Source organism: Eleutherodactylus coqui, chromosome 5, assembly GCF_035609145.1.
Source record: "Eleutherodactylus coqui strain aEleCoq1 chromosome 5, aEleCoq1.hap1, whole genome shotgun sequence".
Classification (NCBI taxonomy): domain Eukaryota; kingdom Metazoa; phylum Chordata; class Amphibia; order Anura; family Eleutherodactylidae; genus Eleutherodactylus; species Eleutherodactylus coqui.
The window spans coordinates 132761934-132778696 of NC_089841.1; the positions used below are offsets into that span (position 1 = coordinate 132761934).

Genomic DNA, 16763 nt, shown 5'->3' on the forward strand with positions numbered 1-16763 from the left:
TTCGCAGTAAATTGCGATTTTGCTGCGATGCGTTTTTAACATTAGAAGGCCCCATAGACACCTGAAAAATAAAGGCAGCAAATTCGCAAATGCTAGTGAGTAGTCACCCTTACCATGCTAGAAAACAGAAATCCCTTGATTTTGCTAAAGGGGCTATCATTTGTACATTAAGGCTGGGTTCCCACTGGGTGCAATTGCAGCGGAATTTCTGTGCAGACTATCTGCACGCGGCTTTTTATCCCAGGATAAAGCAGAAAAGTGTATGTGATTTGCAAAAATCTCGTCCACATGCCGATCCGTTGCTGCCAAGCCGCGCTGAAATTGCACTGTCACGCAGAATTCAAAACCACGGCATGTCAGTTCTTTCCCCGTTTCCGCGGCGACCGCTCTCCTCTCTATGGGGGGGCATGGCCGCAGCGGAATGCAGGCAGCGAAGCTGCTTCAAAATCCGCGGTGAAAGGTCGCGGGTTTTGAACCTGCATTTCTGTCATGGAAAGCTTACGGTATTTCTGTGCGGTCATTCCACGGGATTACAGTCCCATGTGATCCCAGCCTAAAGAGATTTTCCGCGACTTTACTATTGATGACCTATTCCCAGGAAGGGTCATCAGTAGTGGATCGGCGGGGGTCCACTGTTTCTGCTGATCAGCTGTTTGCTGAGCCCACTGATAGCATGCATCATCAATAGTACAGTCCTAGAAAACCCGTCTCATTGATGTTATCACTGTTAATTTCTAGACTTGCAATTATAATGTCAGGGCAACAGATCTGATAGGGAAGTGAGAGTATACTATATGTTGATGACACCCAGCTGCTACTCTATATTCAACCAGGCTCCTTGATTATCTCAAGTAAAGCTCCAGAAAAGTTCTGCTGCTTTTATTTAAACATAGCTCTTTTACTGCCATGAGATAAACTTCACCGTGAAAGAGTTAAAACACTATAAGCTTATAATAAATATACAGCCTTGCCATAAAGTAAGAGAAATTCTATCCACAGCAATCAAGGCCAGAGAGAAGAAGGATTCACAACCTATGACCTATCTAAATGCCTTATTTCCATAGGCTAATGAATTCATACGCAGTAGTAAACTAATGGGAACAGAAGTCAATGTTACACTGGAAAGTAATATTAAATAGTGAAAGCAATATTTCCTCATAATATGTTTAATGTTAATGGATTGCTTATGAATGTGTCTGCTTTGGAAGGACAGAGCAGAGGGTTCAGCAATCTTCATGAATTAATACCTTGCCATCTACCATTTTATATCAGTCATCGAGCAATGTCCGTAACCATATCAATGGATAAAGCTAGGGCTACATGGTCACTTTCTCCGTGACCAAAGATCGCATTGTAACACTGCTACCTCACACTGTCATTTGCCATAGGTTACCTGGTTGGATATTTCGCCCCATACATTACAGAGGTATGGTAGCAGGTTGATGGTTGATGGTTAAAGTGGATACTGGGAAAGACTGAGATGCTGAGAGATGAGCTCCTGTGATATGAGCTAAAAGAGAAGTCAGATGCGGAGAGCCATTACCCAAAGCACAAGTGGTTGATAAGTGCTCCTGTATGCAGAACTGAAGGGAAGCCAGAACTCCATGTGTGCAAGCAGAGGAGAGCTGGTAGGAGACGAAGAGAAAACAGCTGGGGAAAAAAGACAATTGTAAAGGTGGAGAAAAACTTTGAATTCCTACTGTCAAAGAGTCAAGAGGCGTACTTAGTGAGAGAGAAAGAACGTCCGAGAACTGAGAGCCTGATGAGTTGTAAACACTCTGGTTGTAGAGTCTACGAAAGACGTATCCTTTCATGGCCATGATCTTAGTGTGTTAAGACTATGGTACTCAGGTTTATCGTAGTTAGAGGGGATTGCTAGAAAGAGGTAAATAGGACTATTGCTTGATAGTTGATAATACAGTAATTGCTTAAAGGATATTTACGACGATGTAAGATGTATTGCCTAGAAGAAATCTACTGAAATTCCCAGTTGTCCGTGTTGAGAAATAGTCATCAATGTAATGTTTAAATATAGTGGACATTACCGTAGAATGTCATGCAACGCTAAAGTACTGAATAGAGATGAGCGAGCATACTCGATAAGGCAAACTACTCGAGCGAGTAGTGCCTTATTCGAGTACCTGCCCGCTCGTCTCTAAAGATTCGGCTGCCGGCGCGGGTGACAGGTGAGTTGCGGCGGTGAGCAGGGTGGAGAGAGAGATCACCCCTCCGTTCCTCCCCGCTCTCCCCCACCGCTCCCCGCCCCCTGCCGGCACCCGAATCTTTAGAGACGAGCGGGCAGGTACTCGAATAAGGCACTACTCGCTCGAGTAGTTTGCCTTATCGAGTATGCTCACTCATCTCTAGTACTGAACCCTCCTGTGGAGTGATGTGATGTAAGTAATATTTTCTGCTTATTTTGCTGCAATGAACTGCCACCACCTCCATCTGTCACCACCGCATCATCACACAACATCCACCTGCTTCGGTGAGACAAGAAAAGTGGAGGGTGGAGAAGTCTACCTGCGGGTTCTTTTCTCCCTCTCTGGCAGTGCCTGTAGCCTGCGGCACAGACCCTGCTCCACCTTCTCAATCTAGCAAGAGGCAGGGGTCTGCAAAAGGAGTGATGTGCTCAAATAAATAATTATCTGACTGTAACTGGGGCCACCCCTCCAAACCTGGACAACAAGTACAGCCATGCCTATTGTATCAAACGTTCTTTCTATTGGGTTTAGAACCATTCTCAGGGGGGTTATCAACTTGAAATAATGTAGGTATGTAAGAGCAACAGACAAATCTTGGTAAATGCCAAGCTGTTAAGCTTAGGAAGTGGGACTATCGCGATCTGAGAAAACATGTTCTACCACTGTCACCTGTGACAGTCATCCAAGGAGCCAGATACACCATCTTTTGTTTCCAACTAAACCTATGTATATTCTTGCAAACTGAAGCACACAATTGGAAATGCAGCATGCCAGGGAGGACTTTAGCAGCTTTACTTGCTATTCGTGACCACATGACCTCTTAAAAGCTTGTTTTTAGATATGACGGCTTTATACAAGAGAATCCGTGGGAAAGTTCATCAATCAACAAGTAAAGGCTCCTGTACATCTTCCCTCTGTTGTTTTTTCCCCCAGAGGCAGTCTATCTGCTTTACACCCCTTACATCTGTATATTCTTTGAAAGTAACCCTTAAGCCGGTATTTCTGCTGTTTTCTTTGTAGCTGGTCTTAAAGGCAGGTATTCCTGTTTATCACATTTACCCAGGAGATATTTGTCCCATGTGTGACCAGTATCACAGCAGGACAATAACTGCATTTCTGCATTGAGGTGAAGAGATTTTTTTCAACACCAAGAATGAAATAGAGAGCCGGAAAATGTTTCACATGATGAGATTAGTGTGATCAATAGACAGCCTGTAAGGTCGCTACTCGTGTCTGCCTCCCTGATGTGGTTCTGGGCAGCTGCAACCATCACTCTGCTCTCCCTGCCTGCTTTCGTCCAGCACTGAGAGGGTTATCCAGTTCTCTGGCTCTCAGCTCACCTGTTGGGTTAAACAGGCTTTACTCCTCTATTTAAGCTGAGCTTCCTCTGGGCCTCAGAATTGGTGTGTCTTCTTACACTCAGCTTTCTTTGGTCACCTTTTTCTGTCTAAGTTCTGTCTGTATTCCTGAGTTTGTGTCCAGATTCTGTCTGTGTTGCTTAGTTCTGCTTTGCTCTCTGAGTTCTGTTTGTGCTGTCTCAGTTCTGTCCCGCTCTCTGTGTTTTGTGTATGCAGCCTAAGTTCTGTCTGTATTCCTCAGTGTGTCCGGATTCTATTTATGCTGTCTGAGATCTGCATCTGTCTGTGCGTTTGTTTTTGTCAGTTCACATTCCTGTTTATAGTTTGTCCTTGCTCTGTCCTGCGTCTGTGTGCTCCTTTGTCTGCTGCCAGTCCCTGTGTTTGCTACCCCATCAGGTATAGTCAGACCTGAGGTTCCAGCGCAGGGCCGCCCTTATCAGGGCGATTGCCTTGCTTGCAGGTAGGAGTCTGCCATTCCCCCTGCAGGCAAGGATTAGTCTCGCTTTTCCTGCCAACAGTCCCTGTATCTGAGGAGTCAGCTGTCAACCACTCCAGGACTGGTCTAGGCTTGGTTGGTTGGTTCAGTGAATCCACAATCCGTAATCAATAACATAGCCAAGTGTCCAGTGTAAGATCTTTCTTGGAAACATCTAGGAATATAGCTGCATATACTGTATGCCCAAAGAGCATTTCCCTCTCGCAATATATATGTAGTATGTACTGTATGTGGGAGAGTTAGAAGAACAAACTTTTACTTACTGCTTGGAAATCACTGGGAAAACCTAGAAATGTTTTGTGAGCTCTATGCTTTGGAACGGACTCAATATATTTTATTTGTTCTTATTCCCACCATAAATATTTTTCATCCCTGTTGGGAGCCTAAACATATTAAATAACTGTGGGCTGGCTGACAGTAATTTCTTCCAACTCCCCAATAAGCATGCACACTATTTTCAACCAAGTATGCATACTTATTTCAATGGAAAGAGTGGAATAACCCATTGTCAGACACCCTTGTCATCTCCAGAGCTCTCTAGTAGGAGGATATCGCAAAGGATTGGGTATATAGAAAATCAACATTCCTGATAATTCTTTTTCTGACATCTGCTGTTGGAGAAGAGTCAAATGGTCCCATGCTTAAAAGAATGTCATCCAATCCCATTTAATCTAAAGTGCAAGAGCACCTTAAAGTTGATCATAAATATGAGATTTGCTGTCACTATTCACTGTAGGGTTCGAGAAGAAAACTAAAATATAACTTTTAATAAATAATATATTAAAAAGGAACTTGAATCTCAAGTTTCCAAAGGGACACACACAAAAAAACAAAAAACATAAACCAGTTGCTTCTTCAGTAGGTAATCCCCACAAGGCTAGTATAATGAGGGATACCGTATCACCTGAAGAGCAGAAAAGAGGGCTCATATCAAGTAAAAGACCGCAAAATGGTCTTTTACTTGATATGAGCCCTCTTTTCTGCTCTTCAGGTGATACGGTATCCCTCATTATACTAGCCTTGTGGGGATTACCTACTGAAGAAGCAACTGGTTTATGTTTTTTTTTGTGTGTCCATTTGGAAACTTGAGATTCAAGTTCCTTTTTAATATATTATTTATTAAAAGTTATATTTTAGTTTTCTTCTCGAACCCTACAGTGAATAGTTTGAATTTATCATCAGGTGTTCGTCCTGCTACAGTGATTTTGTTGAGATTTGTTGTCAGATCCAGATCAGACACTCAAATGTCTATGGCTTGCCATACACATTAGATAGATGTTAGCTGAACTTGCCAATTTTGTTTGTATCAGGCAACTATAAAAAAAGTGTAGGGGAAGAGGTCAATGGAAAGATGGATCTCATGTAGGATTTCAACATGCCCAATCTCCTGTTACTACAGTGTAAAGGCCACTTGCCAGATGTGTGTGACAGAGGAGTATTCCTCTCTGCCTGTCCCCCCATGTTATTGGGGAGTCAAGAAATATAACTATTGGTGGAATGAGTCTTCGGCTGACAGTTATTTCAAGTATATAGTCAGCAAATTCCATCAAAGATGGATGGATCTGCCAAAAATACACTATCCTACCAAAAGTAATTTGGCACCTGAGCAAAAATTAAAAGTAGTATTTATTTATATATGTTAATAATTAGTGGGGGCTCCTTTGGCCCTAATGTAATCAGATACTTTCCGTGGCATACTTTCAAATGTCTGGAGAGTTTTCTTAAAGAAGAAGGACGCTGTTCATATTTCCTGACCCGATGTTCCAGTTTTCCACAAAGAAGTTCAATACGGTACTGGTTGGAACTCCAGTCAAATCATGTGCATACCAGTCAAATCATGGATCATCCTCACCTCTCAATTTTTTGTGCTATTAGGGCAGCTTTTCTTTTGTCACCCAGTGATCGCTAGTGAGCACAGTGACGCTAGTCAGGTGATGGATGCCACTTCCGCATCACTATATCTGCTGAAATGAATGGTGCGAATTTTGACTCCATTTTGGATGCGGAAGTGCTGCGGAATTTGACATGGAATCTTCTGCTGTGAAGATTCCTCAGCATTTCCGCCTCATGTGAACATACTCTTAAGCTGGCCACACATGTAAGATAGTTATCAGGACATAGCTCTCCTCTGACCTCCCAATGAACATGCACACTCGAGTGAGCTCGACACCTGCCAGATACTACTTACAGTCGCCTATCTTCCTTTAGGAGGACCTTTTATTCATGTCAAAATCCAGTGCTTGAGTGTAATTATTTTTGAAGACTAGTTTATTCGTGAAATAACAATTAGGCCTCATGCACATGCCCGTCATGTGTTCTTTCCTCCAGCGCTTCAGGTACGCCCGTCTTCTCACTGACAGTCACACGGGCGCATCGGCGCCGGTGTACGGGTGCCGATGCACCCGTGTGACTGAGGCCTTAAATGTACTTTTGAAAAACATCATAGCAGAGTCACAGAAGGAAATCAAAGCGGTACTACTGTGCAAACAGCAGACTGGTTTATACCAACACATTTTGTGCCACACAGAATCCATAGCTCATCAAACACAAGGACAGCACATGGTACCTGCCACCAAGAAAGCCTTACAAGACGAGTTCTGAAAGCTTATCCAGGACTCTGCCACCATCACAAAGTTATCATTGTTGTCATAATATTTACTGGTGAACGCCTTCATCCTAATGAGACTAGACAACTCAACATGAGTGTCTGAATGAAGTTCTAGGGTTGACCACTCTTGCTGCAGTCAAGCAATGTCTTAAAAGTCCTATCTTTCGAGTTCTAATTGAGCTTGGAAATATGTAAAGAAGGGCAACTTGGGAAGAATTCACAACTCTCTTACAACTATAGAGTCCCAGAAAAGGTTAACCTTACTGCTATAGAATGTTTTGACATTCCTAGCCACAGCCCTGACAATTCTCAAGGCCTGGAATACCCCTGTTTTCCCAAAAATAAGAACAAGCATGATTTTTCAGGATGCAGCATGATTTTTCAGGTTTCTTGAGGATGGTTGAAACATGAACCCTACTGGTAGCATGTCATTTCATAGGGCAATAGCACCACTAGTAAATATTACTGAGCAGTGCAGGCCAATGGTAGCTTGTAAGCAAAGAAGAAATCTTTTGTCAAACGGTACTGGATATGTTCAGTCCTGACTTCCTTTCTCAGAATCTCAAAAAAAACTGACTCGGAATCCGCATCATGACCTAAGAGCCCATGGAGACGCAATATCCTGTGCACCGACAATGATTGCAGCAGGAACAAACCGTCAAAGGGTATGGGAGCAGACAGGGGTGCCCCTAGCCTGAGGCTAATCCCCCCCCCCCCCCCTCCACATACACACAGGCACACACAAAAAAGAGAAAAAGAAGGAAAAAAAGAGAGACTAAAAGAAAAACAATGTGGAGGGAAAAGGCAAGAAAAAATATGCAAAAACAGAAACTTCCTAAGGCCATACTCACTTATTTGCAAGTGAAGAACTGAAGATTTACAATATTGCAATACAATGCCTATTGCACAGATTTAGGAGAATCCTGGGACTTTTCAATTCCCCAACATGCTCAGATATTGCCAAAAGCTCCCAGCCACTGTAGCTCACTAATAATTAAAGTTGTAACTCTGTGTTCATCGTTAATGTAGCCACTAGCGCTCCTATCTTCCCGACAATTGCCAGGCGGCACCTGTGAGCAACTTGTTAATAGCACTAATTGATGGGCAGCACCTGAACTGCCTGGCAATTGTCGGGAAAATGCAGGTGCTAGCGGCTGCTGATAGTCTTCATGTAGTAGCACCTTAACAATAAACAAGAGATTACCAGGTAAATTATTATTGAACTACAACGACCAGGAGATATTGGCTGCGTCTTGACTGCCATTCCAGAAATGCTGTGTGTGGCGGTACCCTAATGCATTATATAATGTTGCAGCGCTGGTTAATAACATGGTTATCAGTCAATTTTTCCCTTGGGTCATTTTATAATAATAACCTAAATTGTGCTGGTTATATTTTTAATAGCAACTAAAAATGTATTTTAAATAATAAGGCTCTGTACACATTGTAGCAAAGCGTATCAGGTGTTTACGCTCAGATTGTATATGCCCAACGGAGACCATATAGTGGCACTAGTCACCCATAGGGATTCATTGTGTACAAAATAAATAATATCACATGGTTTACATGTTTTTTGTAGTGTGCCTTTGAATAAGAAAGCACAGTTTGCTGGGCATTCGCATACAGTAGAAAAAATGGTACGCCAGTGCATACCGCCAAAACCGAGGTCAAATGAGCTTTCTTTTGTGTAGTGAATAGGGGGCCTATGAAAACATGAGTTTTTAGCAGTGTATATCTTAGGCTAAGGGCACAAAAGCAGTATATTGCTAGCCTAAGAAGATTTAATTTTATTTTATTTACATTGCCTCTTTCTCTGTGTTCTATTTCTCCCCTCCCAGGGGCTTATTCACACGAGCGTATATCAGCCAGCGTTTTCTCGGCTGGCCAATATACGCTACCATGTGATGCACGGGCTCGGCATATATGCCGTCAGGTGCAGGGAGACAGTGTAGCTGGGGAGAGCTGGAACTCCCCTCAAGACGCCATGGCCCCCTGCTGGCCGCTTTGTGAGCAAGCTAGCAATACTCGCTCCTGTGTAACAGCATGGGAGCGAGTATATGCGGGGACAAATGTGGGGCATCATTTGCCCGACGTTCGTCCAGTGTAAATGGTCCTTAAGGATGGTTTTGTTACATACGTGAGTGCAGTGTTTAGTCATGCTGGAAGAAGACAAAGTACTCAATGTGTATGCATAGGAGAGAGACAATGGAATCTGCTGGCCAGGCCAGATAATCTCTCGCATGAACACACGCCATTAACACTTTATCAGCTTCATTTGCGTGTAAAAGGGCCTCCAAGAGCTGTTTGCAGAACTTAACATGTAGTCTGAGCTCTGCACACATCTCCTTTGTTCTTGCATGGGCTGTCAGCTGAATACAATAAAATCTCAGACTCCTGTGCAGAACACAGCGTGCGGTCCCTGTTATCTTTTCTCTGGCTGAACGATAGATTTTAAGCTCACCTTAAAAATCATTGTTCAGCTGAAGAGTGAGTGATGGTAGCATTTACATGCAATGATGATAGGTCATATGCCATCGTTTGAACGAACTTTGAGCAATAACCGTTGCGTGTAAATGTGCCTTCAGCTAATGAGGAAAAATATAGATTATTAGGTGCGAGTAATTGTATTCAAAAATGTCGTCAGTTCGTTCAGTTGTGTGTTTTTTTAAACCAATGGTTCTCAACATAAGCGTTATTGCCCCCTGGGGGTGGGGGTGTTTTCACTTCTCAAGGGGGCAGTGGAACGAAAAGGGGTGGCAGGGGGGCGTTTTGTGCTTGCTTTGTTGATTTTTTAAAATCTAGTAACTACAGTTTTCTAAAAATTTGTAGTGATACCTCGGTTTTCGTCGATAATAAATCCGAAAACAATCGGTAAAATCTGAAACCGATGAAAACTGAAGTAATTATTTCCATATGAATCACCTACATGTAATGGGAGTTGTGTTCAGCCTGCGCACCTCTATCATATAATGTATGACTTTTATAACTCCATGACTCCACTACAGATCAATCACACTTTATAACACTGGATAACCTACAGCACAACCTAACCTGCTCTATTTCATAATGCTGATGATTGGTTGGAACTGCTTCAAACTTTCACTTGTGTGGGTCTCTGGGAGTTGTAGTCTTAGTGGACGCCAAGTATCTTTTCAGACACTAATATAAACTACAACTCCCAGAAATCCACACAATTGAAAGTTCCAGCCAATCAGAGGCATTATGGAATACAGCGGGTTAGGTTGTTCTTTAGGTTATCCAGTGAGATTGATCTGTAGCGGAGTCATGGAGTTATGAAAGTCATACATAGGAGAGAGACAATGGAATCTGCTGGGCAGATAATCTCTCGCACGAACACACGCCATTAACACGTTAACAGCTTCATTTGCGTGTAAAAGGGCCCCCAAGAGCTGTTTGCAGAACTTAGCATGTAGTCTGAGCTCTGCACACAGCTCCTTTGTTCTTGCATGGGCTGTCAGCTGAATACAATAAAATCTCAGACTCCTGTGCAGAACACAGCGTGCGGTCCCTGTTATCTTCTCTCTGGCTGAACAATGGATTTTAAGCTCACCTTAAAATCATTGTTCAGCCGAAGAGTGAGCGATGGTAGTATTTACACGCAATGATGATCGGTCATATGCCATCGTTTGAACGAACTTTGAGCAATAACCGTTGCGTGTAAATATGATATGCAGTGCATTCTTGAAGCATACTTTATAAAAATGGCTGAGAAGAAGAAATGCCGTCAATATTTAAATAAATACTTGAAATACTATTCATCCCTTCTACAAAAGGACAGCTTTCCTTGTGCCTCGTTTTCGCTATGTAATTAATGCTGTTAACAAAATAAAAGCGCACTCTTTGAACGAACGTCTTTTCCGCAAGCTCTGTCAAGACTATGACGAAGAGTTCAAACGTCTACTCCAACACACCGAAGTGAGGTGGCTGTCAAGAGGAAAGTGCTCTACGTACTTTTTGACACAGTAGTCAAGTTTCCTCGGCCGATTGACCCAAGCCTTTGTGATGCAATCGAACTACGACGTCTTGACGTTGCCTATCTCGCAGACATATTTGACAAACTCAATGAGTTCAACACAAAGCTACAAGGAGACTAAATGAATTTCATTAAAGCTAAAGGTATCATTTCTTCCTTCACTGCCAAACTGGACCTTCATACCAATAACCTGAGTTGACACAAGCTCTGTCAGTTTCCGAGTCTTCAAGAAATTGCATGCGAAGACAGAGACAAAATTCAAGATGCAGACTTAGATGTTTTTTGCTCACACCTCAAACAAGCCAAAGAAGACATGAAAACTAGGATTCATGATCTATATAGCCTTGAAATACCAACGTGGGTACTCAATCCATTTTCATCAGACACAGGAGAATTTCCTCCCAGATTACAAGAGCAGTTGATCGACTTGAAACATGATAGCGAAGCCCAAGCACGTTTCCAACAATGTGGCTATAAATGTTTTTGGGTGAAAGTGAACAATTCCTATCCTATTCAGTGGCAGAAAGTTAAGTTGCTCGTGTTAGCTTTTCCATCTACGTACTTAGTGGGGAGGGGCTTCAGTGCGGTTCAGCAGCTCCTGACAAAAGCGAGAAACAAACTTCAGATATGTGTAAGGAGTGACTTGAGACTGTGGTTGATGAAGCTAGAACCAGATATCGCGAAATTGGCGTCCGCTCATCAGGCCCAAGGCAGCCATTATTGACACACATGGATTGTGCAAACATTATTATTATTATTATTATTATTAGTCGAATTTCATTGTTCTTGCATTTTAATTAGTCTTCCGACCATTAATGATTAAGCTGTATTTTGCATTTCCTTTATACGTTGTACGTTTCTATCGAATGAGAATTAAAGACGGTATAATTGCTTGCTTCCCCCCAGAAAAAAATCTTCTGCAATAAAATCTATTTGTTATTGCATCCACAATTAACCTGTTTTAAAATATTTATCACCTACATTTTAGCAGATCAAATTTAGCTGACTTAAATACTTCTTTGGTCATTTTTAGAGACATGTTTTCACAATTAATGCTAATCTGTATTTGATATTTTAATTTATACTTTTAAATTTGTAAACAAGGTAAACTTTGACTGGGTTTAAACTAGTAAGGCTTGGGGGCATTGGGCTGAAAAAGGTTGAGAACCACTGGTTTAAGCAATAATCGTAACATGTAAAAGGGCCTTAAGTTGCTCTGTCTAATGTGGCACATTTTTTGCTAGCATTAGGCTACATCCACATATAGCAGAAATGCTGTGGATTCTTTGTCCAAATTTGCGGGCAGAAAATCTGCAATGTAATGCAACAGCAGCCAAATGCACAAGAGTTTAACAAATGTCGTCCAGACTCTTCGGAAAAATATACATGCGTAAATTTAAATCGGCAGCACGGCGATTCTTTCTGCGGATTTTATCCTTCCAATACATAGGGTGATATCTCCGGCAAATCCTCAACAATATCCACCCGTACAACATGAAGATTTTGCTCCAGTTTTATCATGGAATTTGTGATGCCATCCACAATAGATATATTCTGCTCCACGTGGATATGCCCCTAAGGCCTCATGTCCACGGGGAAAATCAGGCCCGCTGCGGATTCTCCATGGAGAATCCGTAGCAGGTCCCTCCTGCCCCGCGGACATGAGGCATAAAAAGAAGAATAAACTCACCTCTCGCCCGCTCCGGATCTTCCCTTCGCCGCGGCATCATTTTCTCTGCGTCGCAGCCGGATCTTCTTTCTTCGGCCCGGCGGATGCGCAGGATGATGTCAGTGACGTGCCCCGCGCATGCGCCGGCCCGAAGAAAAAAGATCCGGCCGCGACGGAGAGAAGATGGAGCCGAGGCGAAGGGAAGAACCGGAGCGGGTGAGTAAATTCCTATTTTTGTCTCCCGCGGATCCTGACGCCTTCCATAGGCTTCAATAGAAGCCCGCGGGAGCCGTCCCCGCGGGAGACCCGCACGAAAATGGAGCATGGTCCAGATTTTTTCATGCTTCATTTTTTTTAAAATCACTTTTATTGACCATCCGCGGGTATTTATCTACCCGCGGGTGGTCAATGCATCCCTATGGGATGTGGATCCGCGTACAGGAGAAGAATTAAAATCCGCTGTGGATTTTAATTCTTCCTTTGCCCGTGGACATGAGGCCTAAGAGTTTTCCCATACACTTCTAAAGCCAAATGTTTTGTGTATAGTTCTACCCCAGTGTATTTTTCATAACAATCAATGAAAAGACCAAGTGATATTTTGTTAAATTGGCAGTAGAATGGGATTGTTTGCTTTTATCCATATGATAGCAGGTTAAACATTAGAGTGGCGGTACATGCTATGGTTGATCCACAGTAACATCGTTGAGATTATTGCTGGGCTGTATTTTGGTTTGCCATGGTTTCCAGTGGAGTAGTCAGGCAATTAGTGGTAATCTGAAGGATGTAACTGTGGGTTGGCTGCAGAGTGTACAGGCGCCCCTAACATTCAATCAGAAAGCTTTTTCATTTGTTCCATTCAGTTTAGGATCACTGACATGATGATTATCATTAAGGATTGGGCATTTAAATTACTGATAATTACCAATCCACCAAACACTTGTTGGTGCCAGCTTAGAAATTTCAACATAGTTATTTTCTACATTTACAAATCCACAGATATACTGTAAATATCTCATTTTATCTTGGATTTTTTCCTGACACCATAACTTTTCAGTGGATGTTGGAGATTATTCACATGATGGAAGGATGATGGGAAGTAGTTCAGTAAGAAAAAACAAACAAAATAAAGAAACTTAATACCATTCATGACCAAAATACTAATGTTACAAAATAGTTTAACTTAAAGGGGTTGTCCCGCGCCGAAACGGGTTTTTTTTGCATAGGCCCCCCGTTCAGCGCAGGACAAACCCAAGGGATATGTTGAAATTAAAAAAAAAATTTTACTTACCCAAATCCCCTGTCTGCAACTTCTTCCTTCTTTTCCTCCAAGATGGCCACCGGGATCTTCACCCACGATGCACCGCGGGTCTTCTCCCATGGTGCACCGTGGGCTCTGTGCGGTCCATTGCCGATTCCAGCCTCCTGATTGTCTGGAATCGGCACACGTGACGGGGCGGAGCTACGCGATGACGCGTAGAAGGGGGCGGAGCCAGAATGCCGCTCGTGCCCGGACCGACCAGAAGGGAGAAGACCCTTCTGCGCAAGTGCGTCTAATCGGGTGATTAGACGCTGAAATTAGACGGCACATTGGAGACGGGGACGCCAGCGCAGGGAAGGTGAGTATATCACTTCTGTATGGCTCATATTTAATGCACGATGTATATTACAAAGTGCATTAATATGGCCATATAGAAGTGCTTAACCCCACTTGCTGCCGCGGGACAACCCCTTTAACTTTTTTATTTTCAAATTAATAGCATGGCTGTAGTCTAATTACATGGGGATTCTCTTGGCAATTACATAGCAAATATAATTTCATTTTACTTTGTAATTAGAAGGGATCAAACTGAAAGTCTTAAAAAGGTATTTCAACCTGAGACTTTCTTATGCCATTAGAGTCTATTAGATACGGGTCTTAACTCTAGAAACCACAACTTTCTCTAGTTCTGATTCCTATTGCCCCCAACCCGACTGAATGTGGTGGCAGGGGGTGGTAAGGACTTATAGAGACTGGTGAGTGGGCTTCACTCTGCTGTTTCTGTAACTTCCATAGAAGTCAGTGGGATTTTCACAGACAGAGTAACAATGGTGAGCTACTCTATTTCTGCAGATTCCGAGTTATGGAAAAAGTGTAGCTTGCTGTGCTATGCTGTTTGCATAACTCCCATTCACTCCTATGCTAGTAACAGATATAGCGTAGCAAAACCCACTCACAAAACCCATTTCACAAGTCATGACCATACCTGGTCACCACTCAGGCAAATTGGACCAGTGGGGCTAGAATTAGAGATCGATGCGGGTCCCAGAGGCGGTATCCCCATCTAACAGACTTTTATGGCTCATCAAGTTGATATGCCATGTAAGTCTCAGATGGCAATACCCTTTAAGTTGGCCACAGACAGGACAATTTCCAGATTTGCAGTTTGTCTTTACTATAAGCCTCTGACCATTAAAGGGGCATCCATTGCAAGATCTGTAACAACGGGAAGCTTTTCATTGGAAATTCGTTCGCACTGCTGCAAATATATGTCATGTATATTACACTACATATGCATTTTCTCTTGTCCGCTAGATAATTAAAAGCTATGATTGTAGCATTTGGTACTAATGAACGAGAAACCTGAATAAGTTGTATATTTACTCTGAGCAATCAGAAGACATTGTTTTAGATGCAACAATTATCATCACTTAGATGGCTTATTACAATTATGGCTACATCTTTAAAGCTCTTTCACACGAGCGTATGCATTTTTGCGTTCTCTCGTCCGCGCTGTAAATTTGCATGAATAGATGATTTTCAGTGATCAAGTCCAGTGTTTAATTGTTTTCTCGTCCATCTACACGACCGGGTGCGATATTCTTAGGAAAAATATTCGTCACACCCTGGAAAGCCCTCGCTCGGCATAAATCCTAGAAATGCCTTTTAATGCCTACATAGAGGCACCTGTAACTTTTCGCAGCATTGGATGCTGCTAAAATGTGTCCCCCTCCCTTTTTTTTGTATGTTCCATCTTTTTCGGTGCAACGTTTTTACGTGCTGTATATTCGCCCGTGTGACCGAATGCATTGGACACCAATGCCTTAGATGGTCGTGTAGATCAGTCGAGCATGAAAACAAAATTCCATTGCAGCTTTTATATTTACGCAGTCTATTCTGTTACGGTGCTTAATACACACCAAGATAGGACACCAACTGCGTTTTATTTCCACAAAACTAAAAGTTGCGTAAGAAAATACACAGCGGTGAACAAACCCATTGAAATTAACGGGTTCTATTCACTGCGTATTATGCACGTAAAAAATACGTTACGTAAAAACGCTCATTTGAACGTGCCCTAACTCAGCTCTGCTATATCTGACAAACACTGCTTTATTTCATGTGCAATAGGTATTGCCTCTACAGACTGTTCTACCTGCTGTGCTAAAATGTTACATAATAAGAATATTCTAAGAAAGGCATTCAGAATTGATGTATTCCCTGCATATTACGTGCTATAAAACCGGCATGATATCAAAAGACTGATAATTGTCTATACATGATTTAACATTCAGGCTTCTTATACCGGTAGTAGAACTACACATATTGGGTATTTCCAAAGCTTTGTGAAGAACGCATTATATCAGATCTGAAATGTATTGGTCCTCATACTGGATGCAGCACAGCCCAGAGACACCTATTATGGCATGCACCTGCATTCTGTCAAACTCCAAAGCTGCACTGCAATAGAAAGTGTGCAGCCCTGTATATATATATAAATCAGTCCGCAGCCTAGCTGCTCTATCTATCTACTTTACAAGTTAGCTGAGATGATGGTAAAATTGGAAGCCACTTACCTCAGAAGACAGAATGACATGTCAGAGTTAAAGCTTCTCCTGGTTCCTTTAAACCATTCAGAGCCTGGCATTACCAGGGCTGCAAAATCTTTACATTGCATTGCATTATGTCTTTGATGATGATGATGGGTGGAGGGTAAGTAATTTTGTAGGGGCTAGCTGAAGAAGAAAGAGAGAACTGCTAGTCCTGGGTTTGCAGCAGAGAACACAGGCAGCTCCCTACAGCTGCATGCAGTATTGATGAAGTAAGTCAGGATGCAAGCACAGCAAGAATTGTCAAACACTCTGCCCCCTCCCACCCCGTCTATCCCATCGCCTGAGCCAACCCTACTGCCAAGGGAAGACATTCCTAGAGTAATAAACCTGGTGTCACTCATCAAAGGGAAGGAGACTGGTCTAAGACAGTTCACCTGAAGTGCTGATCAATGATTACCTGCATATAAACTGGAAATGTATCATGTCACATCAGTGTCAACACTGGATATGCATTGGACATAATACATGTGGGTATAATGCCGATAGAGCCGTCACATTGTGTAATATAGTTATTACAATTGCATGTTTTCTGTTAAGTATTAGAAATAGTTCACTACTCCTATT

General features: G+C 42.5%; 1 protein-coding gene across 4 annotated transcripts in view; it reads right to left on the minus strand.

Moving 5' to 3' along the window:
• AIFM3 (apoptosis inducing factor mitochondria associated 3) overlaps nt 1–16397 on the minus strand; it is an 85921-nt gene extending 69524 nt beyond the window's left edge. For all 4 annotated transcript variants that reach the window (XM_066603171.1, XM_066603172.1, XM_066603170.1 and 1 more), the window contains exon 1: nt 16164–16397. The gene's annotated coding sequence lies outside the window, so the exon portion shown is untranslated. The remainder of the gene's footprint in view (nt 1–16163) is intronic.
• Nucleotides 16398–16763: the final 366 nt, after the last annotated feature.